Below are 8,383 nucleotides of genomic sequence, written 5' to 3'. Positions count from 1 at the left end.
ATAAAGAACAGCAGTGCTTTGTAAGCCTGAGGTTTCACATTTACAGCTACCTGCATTCTTGCTTTTTCAAAAACTTCCATCATGTGATCTCTTTTAGGAGGTGTAATTCCCAGGAAATGCACTCTGCATAAATTCTTAAAACAGTGTGGTTTGATTCTGAAGTTTTTGTGCTAAAACCTTTGGCTGCAGTCACAGACTCCAGAACCAGATGCCTGGAGTTCAAATCCCAGTTTCCCAATTTACTAGCTGTGAGAACTCAGAAAAGTTACTTAACCAGTGTCCCATTCTCTTCATCTGTAAAATTTCTAATAATAGAACCTCTCTGGGAGTGCTATGCATGAGTTAGAATACATAAAGTTCTTGAACCGGTGCCTGGCCCCCAGCAGATGCTCACACTACATGAGCTCTTCTGACTCTGCTGTGTTCCGAGCTCCTCCCTACACTCCCTTCATCAGGCCTATTAAAAGCTGAGCCACCTCAAAGATTACATGCCTTGCCACAGACACACCCCAAGAAACTGAAGTTTCAAAGAAAACTCTGGATATCTGTCTTGTCCCTGTGCAGACACCTTCTCTCCCAGACCCTGAAAGCAATCTTTTTCAGGAAGGTGAGTCCTGAGCCTTTCCCTCAACAGGGCCTGTTCAAGCCAGGCAGCTGTGCAGGATGAATTCACATAAAATGATGACTTATGAGACTGTCTGCAGGCTCGTTCCCCTGGGGGCAGTGTCATGTTTCTGGGGCCTCCCCACGTCCCCGGGTTCTCAGGGGCTACTGCAGGATTTTGTTCTATGACCAGAGGCTCATATGAGTCTCCAGTTAGCCCCGGGACCTGTACCCAAGGGGGCCATAGGAAGATGGCTCCAGCCTTGTGCCCAGTTGAGGGACACAAGACAGCACTTTGTGGATAGCTCTGTTCTTGAATTTGGAAATGCCCCCATTATTCTGAGGGCACATGTGGGAGCCACATAGTCAGCAAACCCAGCTATCAGTCCTGTGAGTCTGGAGGACTCACCAGCCCTCCCTAATCTCCAGCTTGTCATTCCTGAGATTCAGATAATCCTGTGTTGACCTTAGAGCAAGTGTGTGGGGGTGATGTGGGGTGTGAGATAATCCTGGGCCTTGTGTTCAGGCTGCTGCCTCTGCTGCCCTTCACACACCTTGGCACAGCCCCTCACAGCTGCTTTTTGTATACAGGCCATTTCCCTAACCATGAGCTATCCCAGGAGACAGACTGTGTGGCTGATGTAGACTCAGCCAGTGCCTAAGAAAAGGCCCTGGTCTAAGGTCAGCCGGTGGCCAACACTGTCACCACAGCCACTCTTAAGTAATGCAAGGATTGTGCCCATTAACTAAATAAAAAAGTTTTTCTATATTCATTTTAATGAGAACTGTTAGAATTAGTGATTAATTTTATAATATCCTTTTAGAATTTAAGGGATTGTTCACAATTATAAACAGTGATCCCACATAAAGAAGTGTAAAAATGTAGTCAAGGAGGAATAAAAAAGAAATCAGCATGTTGACTTGCTATGTGAGTTACATTTATGGGTTAACACTCATAAACTTTTTTTTTTTTTTTTGTTAGAGACAGAGTCTCACTTTGTCAACCTCAGTTGAGTACTGTGGCATCTCAGCTCACAACAACTTCCAACTCCTGTGCTTAGGTGATTCTCTTGCCTCAGCCTCCCGAGTAGCTGGAACTACAGGTGCCCACCACAACACCCGGCTATTTTTTTGTTGCGGTTTGACCGGGCTGGGTTTGAACCGGCCACCCTCGTTATATGGGGCCAGCGCCTTGCCCATTGAGCCACAGGCGCTGCCCCACTCATAAATTTTTTTAAAAATCTAAAGGATATCAATGGAGCACCCTCATGATTTCATAATGGTAAATTACACAAAGAGGAAAAATGCAAAATGAATTCTAATCACAGTCAGCCAAAGTGAATTATTATTAAAATTAGGTTGTTATTCCTTCTAAAGTTTTTGCCTAAGGTCAGGGGAAGGGGGTGGGGTTTATAATGAAGACAGCTCAATCCATTCACAAACAGACTCAAAGTCCCCCATCTGTGTCTATATCAGTACCTGCTAAAGTATTTTCTGCATGCTCCTTTTAAAAAAGGGTTCAGGGTCGATTCATTTGGAAAATTCTGCAACTCCACCTTCTCCTCAGGACTGGGTTACCATGCATATTAGCACACCAATGATAAATACAGGCTCAGATAGCCTTGCAGCAAAAAAATTTTAATTTTTTAACTTAGTGCTTCCAAAACATTCGTGATCAGGATATCTATTATAGGCTATCTATTCACGTCCTACCAAACTGGTATTCTTTACAAATACCAATTACTGGAAATGTTGGCCAATAAACACAAGAATAGACTGCTGACTTGTTCAGTCTGCAGAAAAGCGCAATTCACCAAGCCCTAGTTTTCTTTTCTTTTTTTCTTATTTCTACTTTATTCTTTAATTTTTTTTTTTAGTAATCTCTGTAATTTTAAAGAGACCTTTGTACATTTTGTTGTATTTTTCCAAAGACCTGGTTCTTGGATGTATTTTTTTTTTATTAAATCATAACTGTATACATTGATATGATCATGGGGCATCATACACTCGCTTCATAAACCATTTGACACATCAATCCTGTAATTCCTCTGCTGGGCATATACCCAGAAGACCAAAAATCACAACATAACAAAGATATTTGTACCAGAATGTTTATTGCAGCCCAATTCATAATAGCTAAGTCATGGAAAAAACCCAAGTGCCCATCAATCCACGAATGGATTAATAAATTGTGGTATATGTATACCATGGAATACTATGCAGCCTTAAAGAAAGATGGAGACTTTACCTCTTTCATGTTTACATGGATGGAGCTGGAACATATTCTTCTTAGTAAAGTATCCCAAGAATGGAAGAAAAAGTACCCAATGTACACAGCCCTACTATGAAACTAATTTGGGACTCTCACATGAAAGCTATAACCCAGCTACAACTTAACAATAGGGGGAAGTGGGAAGGGGGGAGTGGGTAGAGGGAGGGGGATCGGTGGGATCACACCTGTGGTGCATCTTACAGGGGTATTTGCGAAACTTGGTAAATGTAGAATGTAAATGTTTTGGCACAGTAACTGAGATAACGCCAGAAAGGCTATGTTAACCACTGTGATAAAAATGTGTCAAATGGTTTATGAAGCCCTAGTTTTCTTGAGCTGATAAGTCTCTGTGGTCCACCAGCTGAGTGTGGCAGCTGCCCTCTATCCACAAGCCAGGCCATGTGTTATCAGGAGGACACAGCATGTCAGGCTCCCTCCTCCTCCTCATCATCAGTCAAAGGTCCTGGGTGGGTGGGAATCTGTGGGGCAGGGGTGTCAATCAGAACAAAACTGACAACACAGAAAACTGACTTCCTCTTTCCAACAAAAGACAAAAAGAGCCAGCAACCATCACCTTCACTCAGGGCTGTAACTGGAGGTCAGGGGATTCAAAATAACCCTGAAGATGACAATGAAAATAGGGGACATTGTAACAGCTAAAGTAGGGGGACATTTTCCAGATTAGAAACATTAAAATGTTCTGATTAGGAAACTGCTGTTAACAATTTTCCTTTCTAACCGTGAGGTTTCAGCAGGGGTGGGAAACCTGCAACCTTAGGGAAACTTGTGGCCTTCTAGATCCTTAAGTGTGGCCTTTGGACTGAATCCAAATTCTACAGAACAAATCCTTTAATTAAAAGGGCTGCAGCAGGGAAAGATGATGCTTTTCTTAACTCCTTTGGTGCTTAAAAACAATCATGAAATCAGAAGGCTATAGGGTGGGGTTGGGGCATTTTTCACGTTACAATTACTAAATTGCTGGAGAGTTCTTTGGTAGGAACTCTGTGTAAGAAAAAAGAGACAGAGTCTCACTATGTCCCCCTCAGTAGAGTACTGTGGCATCACAGCTCACAGCAACCTCAAACTCTTGGGCTTAAAATGCCCGGCAGTTTTTCTATTTTTAGTAGAAGTGAGGTCTCCCTGCTGCTTGGGCTGATCTCCAACTCCTGAGCTCAGGCGATCCATCAACTTGGCCTCCCAGAGTGCTAGGATTACAGGTGTGAGCCAACTCAAGTTGCTTTTAACTGATCTTGTCACACTTGCTGTTAATTACAGATATTTATCTGAACAGAGCAGCCCCTTAGATGAGAGAACTTAGATGTCACAATTCTCTAATAGCAAAAGACAATTTATTGTCTTAATTATTACAGTGCTAGAAAGCAGACCTTACTTACTTAAGGGACTATAGCTACTTTATTACAAAATAACAGGGCAGGTATTGAGCTTGGTCAGATTGAGTTATTAAATGCCTCCTATTATATTAATATGTGCAAAAAGATGTTGTTCTCCACTTACAAATGCATTTCATTTCTAGAATTATACAACTTGGTTAGTAATAGGAAAGTATTTATCTGTAAAAATTGTGTACACACATACCCCTCATTCTTGGAGGAATAGTGTTTTTTTTTTTTTTTTTTGAGACAGTCTCAAGCTATCGCCCTGGGTAGAGTGCCGTGGCCTCACAACTCACAGCAACCTCCAACTCCCGGGCTCAAGAGATTCTCTTGCCTCCACCTCCCAAGTAGCTAGGACTGCAGGTGCCCTCCACAATGCCTGGCTATTTTTTGGTTGCAGCCATCCTTGTTGTTTGGTGGGCCCAGGCTGGATTCAAACCTGCCAGCTCAGATATATGTGGCCGGCGCCTTAGCTGCTTGAGCCATAAGCACCGAGCCTCTTGGAGGTATTTTCAAAACAAAAATGTACAGTGATTTCCCCACAATTTAACTGTGGCTCATTGAGACAGAGGTTGTTTGAAGAAAAGTCTGAAGCTTTTAGAGTTTATGATCCACAAACAAAGCATATGGTACACATACAAGATGCAGCAAAAAGAGCACTTCTTTTTAAAGAGTTAAAAATTATGCCCAAGAGATAATCTATTTCATATCCTTTGCAATAAAATAAACAATAGCACAAACCCTCTGATGTGCATTAAGTTTTTTCCACAGCCCTCAGATGCTAACAGAATGACACATCACGTGTAAAATTGTGGTGACATCTCACCTTCCAAAGCAGCCGTGACATTTACCCTCCCTTTCTAGGTGGTTCCACAGGCTGATGGATTTTCCATTTAAGAAAGCTTCTCCCATGCAGTCTCTGAAATGGTTACCTTCACGACAGGAGATTTCTGATGTAAGGAAACAAACACATAAGCTACATTTAGTTTACTTGATGAAGTGAAAAAAATACTCCCAGAGCACAAAACTCCCTGAGAACGCAAATGGAACAAATTTAAATTTTGAGAGAGTAACATTCAGAAAAACGGCCAGTTTGTAATCACTGGATTTCCTTTTAGTTATGAAGTGGGATTTTAGAATGAGCAGGAACTAGACAGGATCTTTTTTTTTTTTTTTTTTTTTTTTGTAGAGACAGAGTCTCACTGTACCGCCCTCGGATAGAGTGCCGTGGCGTCACACGGCTCACAGCAACCTCTAACTCTTGGGCTTACGTGGATTCTCTTGCCTCAGCCTCCCGAGCAGCTGGGACTACAGGCACCCGCCACAATGCCCGGCTATTTTTGGTTGCAGTTTGGCCGGGGCTGGGCTTGAACCCGCCACCCTCGGTATATGGGGCCGGTGCCCTGCTCACTGAGCCACAGGCGCCGCCCACTAGACAGGATCTTAAGGATCATCTTGGTTACTGCTGGAGAAAGCTTCTTTTACATATGAGGAAACAGAGACCCGGGGGATGTGGTTGGTCTGCTGAGGGTCCCCTACACGATTCCAGGTCCAAGGAGATCAACTGCATTTAACAGGGGAGGGTTAACAGATGAAATAAACATGGTAGGCCCCTTTGCTAAGCACCAATCAGTATCAGTCAACCATTAGCTAAAGAAACTTTATAGAAATTAACACGGAATATTGAATTTCCTGTTTTGCCATTAGAAAAGAAACCCAAAACAACAAAATGAGCCATTGGCTTCCTGTCATTGATTACATCATTGAACAAGCACCAGCCTAGGTCTGCAGGTGAGTTGTTACAAAGCAAAACAATAGAAGTAGAAAAATCTTCATCTGCCTGAGACCTACTCAACAATTTAAAATATTAATTTTGTAGATGGGTAAAGTCAGCCAATCGGTCCTGTTCAGATCAACTTTCAGAACGTTACCTTGATTTGTCCTCCTAGTCCTCCAACGAACATGAGTGTTGAATTGTTTATATCCAGAACCTTGGCTGTTCCAGGGGATTTACTTGTTTTTGATGGTGGCTTTTGATTTGAGCTCATTTCCTTTACACTCAGTGAGACAATGTTTACAAATGTAAGGGTCACAAAGAATCATAAAAAGAACTTTCAAGGGGAAGAATGATGTGTGTGTCACTGAATAATCTGACACTTCCCTTTTCCTTCTACAGATTAAAGTCGCCATGTCTGCAGACAGAGACTGCATCAGGATTATTCAGTGACACACACAGCAAGCAGCAGGTCCAAAGTGCTATCCTATAATGAATTTTCCATGTGGGGCAGGCTGCTTCTCTTGATAATGCACACTACTTTGTGTTTCAAAAAGTGAGCAATCAGACGATGGTAAGAATGATTTTGTTTGGTAACATGTTTACATATGGGAAAATCCTCTTTTAATAGGGTATCATAGGAAACTGTCTCACTCACATGAGATTTAATTCTTTAAGGACAAGGAACTTATCACCTTGAAATCTTTCCACCTGAACAAAGAGGATATTTGATGATCATCTGGTAAATTGAGAGGCTCATTTGACAAATATTTATAGAACAATTACTGCACTTGCCACATTATTTCTTGGATTAGTAATGATTTGCATATGTATCTTACATTAACCTTAAAGATTCTAAGTTGGCATTAACTTTTGCATTCAGAGCCATCCTTTGGGCTGACATTTGTTTGTTTTTGCCACTGTAACTGAAGCAAATGGAAGTCAGAGGTCACGGAAACCCACATTTCTTTTCTGATAGTGAGGGCAGTGAGGAGGGGTCACAGAACGCCCAGAAAATCCCCTCCCCCAGAACACAGCCAGCACATGTCCTAAGGGTGGCTGTAAAAACTCTCCTGAGCTTTGAACTTCTCCAGATGCCCAGCGGCTTACGAATTTAGTGACCTGGATTTGTACGACATTTGTGGGTCTACAAACTGTCTCCTCAGACTCCTTTAGAGGACGAGGCCAAAGCCGCACAGACGTTCTGAAGAGTATTGTGATTATTAAAACTAAGTTGGTAGAATGAAGAAGCAGCACCATATAAAACCAATGAAACTCAGAGGGTCGGTAACACTTGTATCACCGCGTTCTGTTCCCTCGAGGCTGATGTAGCCGTAAATCTAGGCCTACCAATAGGTCTCCATAAAGACATGGAGGTTTCTTGGCTGATGATGTTTGGAAACATGCTAATAAAAAGCAAATCTCAAAGAAAATGAGTTGGGTCACTGGTTTAAATACACCAAGATGAGGCTGTGAGGACCTGGGGTTACTAGGACCTGGTGTGCAGGAATTCTGGGGATGGGGCGCGACCCAGCCAGGCTGCCAAGAGCCAGGGATACAGAGAGCCCGGGGCCCCGACTCACAGAAGCTGCTTGTTTCCAGGCCTGGCTGATCAGCAGTTTAATTTCGGAAAGGTTTCTGTTCAGATTCTCTTCTAAAATCTTCAAAGGTTTCAACTGATCAAATAGAAGGTTGGCTTGTGTTTCCACATCTTTTTTCTTTCCACTAACAGAGCTGGCAAATGCAACAGGGCAAGGGGTGAAAGGGAAGGAGGAGAGGGGGAGAAACAAGATAGTGAACTGTTCATCACTAATGCACCAGGAAAACAGAATATCCTAATAATCATTCTGTGAATTATTGGTAAATATTTGAAAAATGCACCAGTAGCATGCATTTACCCAAGGCTCTTCTTTATAAATGCTAATCATATGTTAGCACATTTTTCCTTTTAAGGACGGTTATGAGCAAGGCCCCGTTGAATGTTGAGTGAGCACGATGCAGATTTAAAAACTGCGAGGAAGGGCCAGGTGCCGTGGTGGCTCATGCCTGTAATCCCAGCACTGTAGAGGCGGGTGGATGGCTAGAGCTCAGGAGTTCAAGACCAGCCTGAGCAAGAGTTGAGACCTAGCTACCAAAACCAGAAAAATTAGACAGGAGATATGGTGGGCACCTGTAGTTCAACTACTCAGGAATCTGAGGTTAGAGGATCACTTAAGCCCAGGAGTTTGAGGTTGTTATGAACTATGACCCCACAGCATTCTAACACCCATGGTGACACAGCGAGACTCTGTCTCAATAAAAACTCCCAAAAGACCCTCCAAGGAAGGACACTGCCGTACT

The sequence above is a fragment of the Nycticebus coucang genome, chromosome Y (assembly GCF_027406575.1).
Source record: "Nycticebus coucang isolate mNycCou1 chromosome Y, mNycCou1.pri, whole genome shotgun sequence".
NCBI classification, from domain to species: Eukaryota; Metazoa; Chordata; class Mammalia; order Primates; family Lorisidae; genus Nycticebus; species Nycticebus coucang.
The sequence above is the reverse complement of the archived record's forward strand: the minus strand, read 5'-3'. Positions refer to the sequence as shown.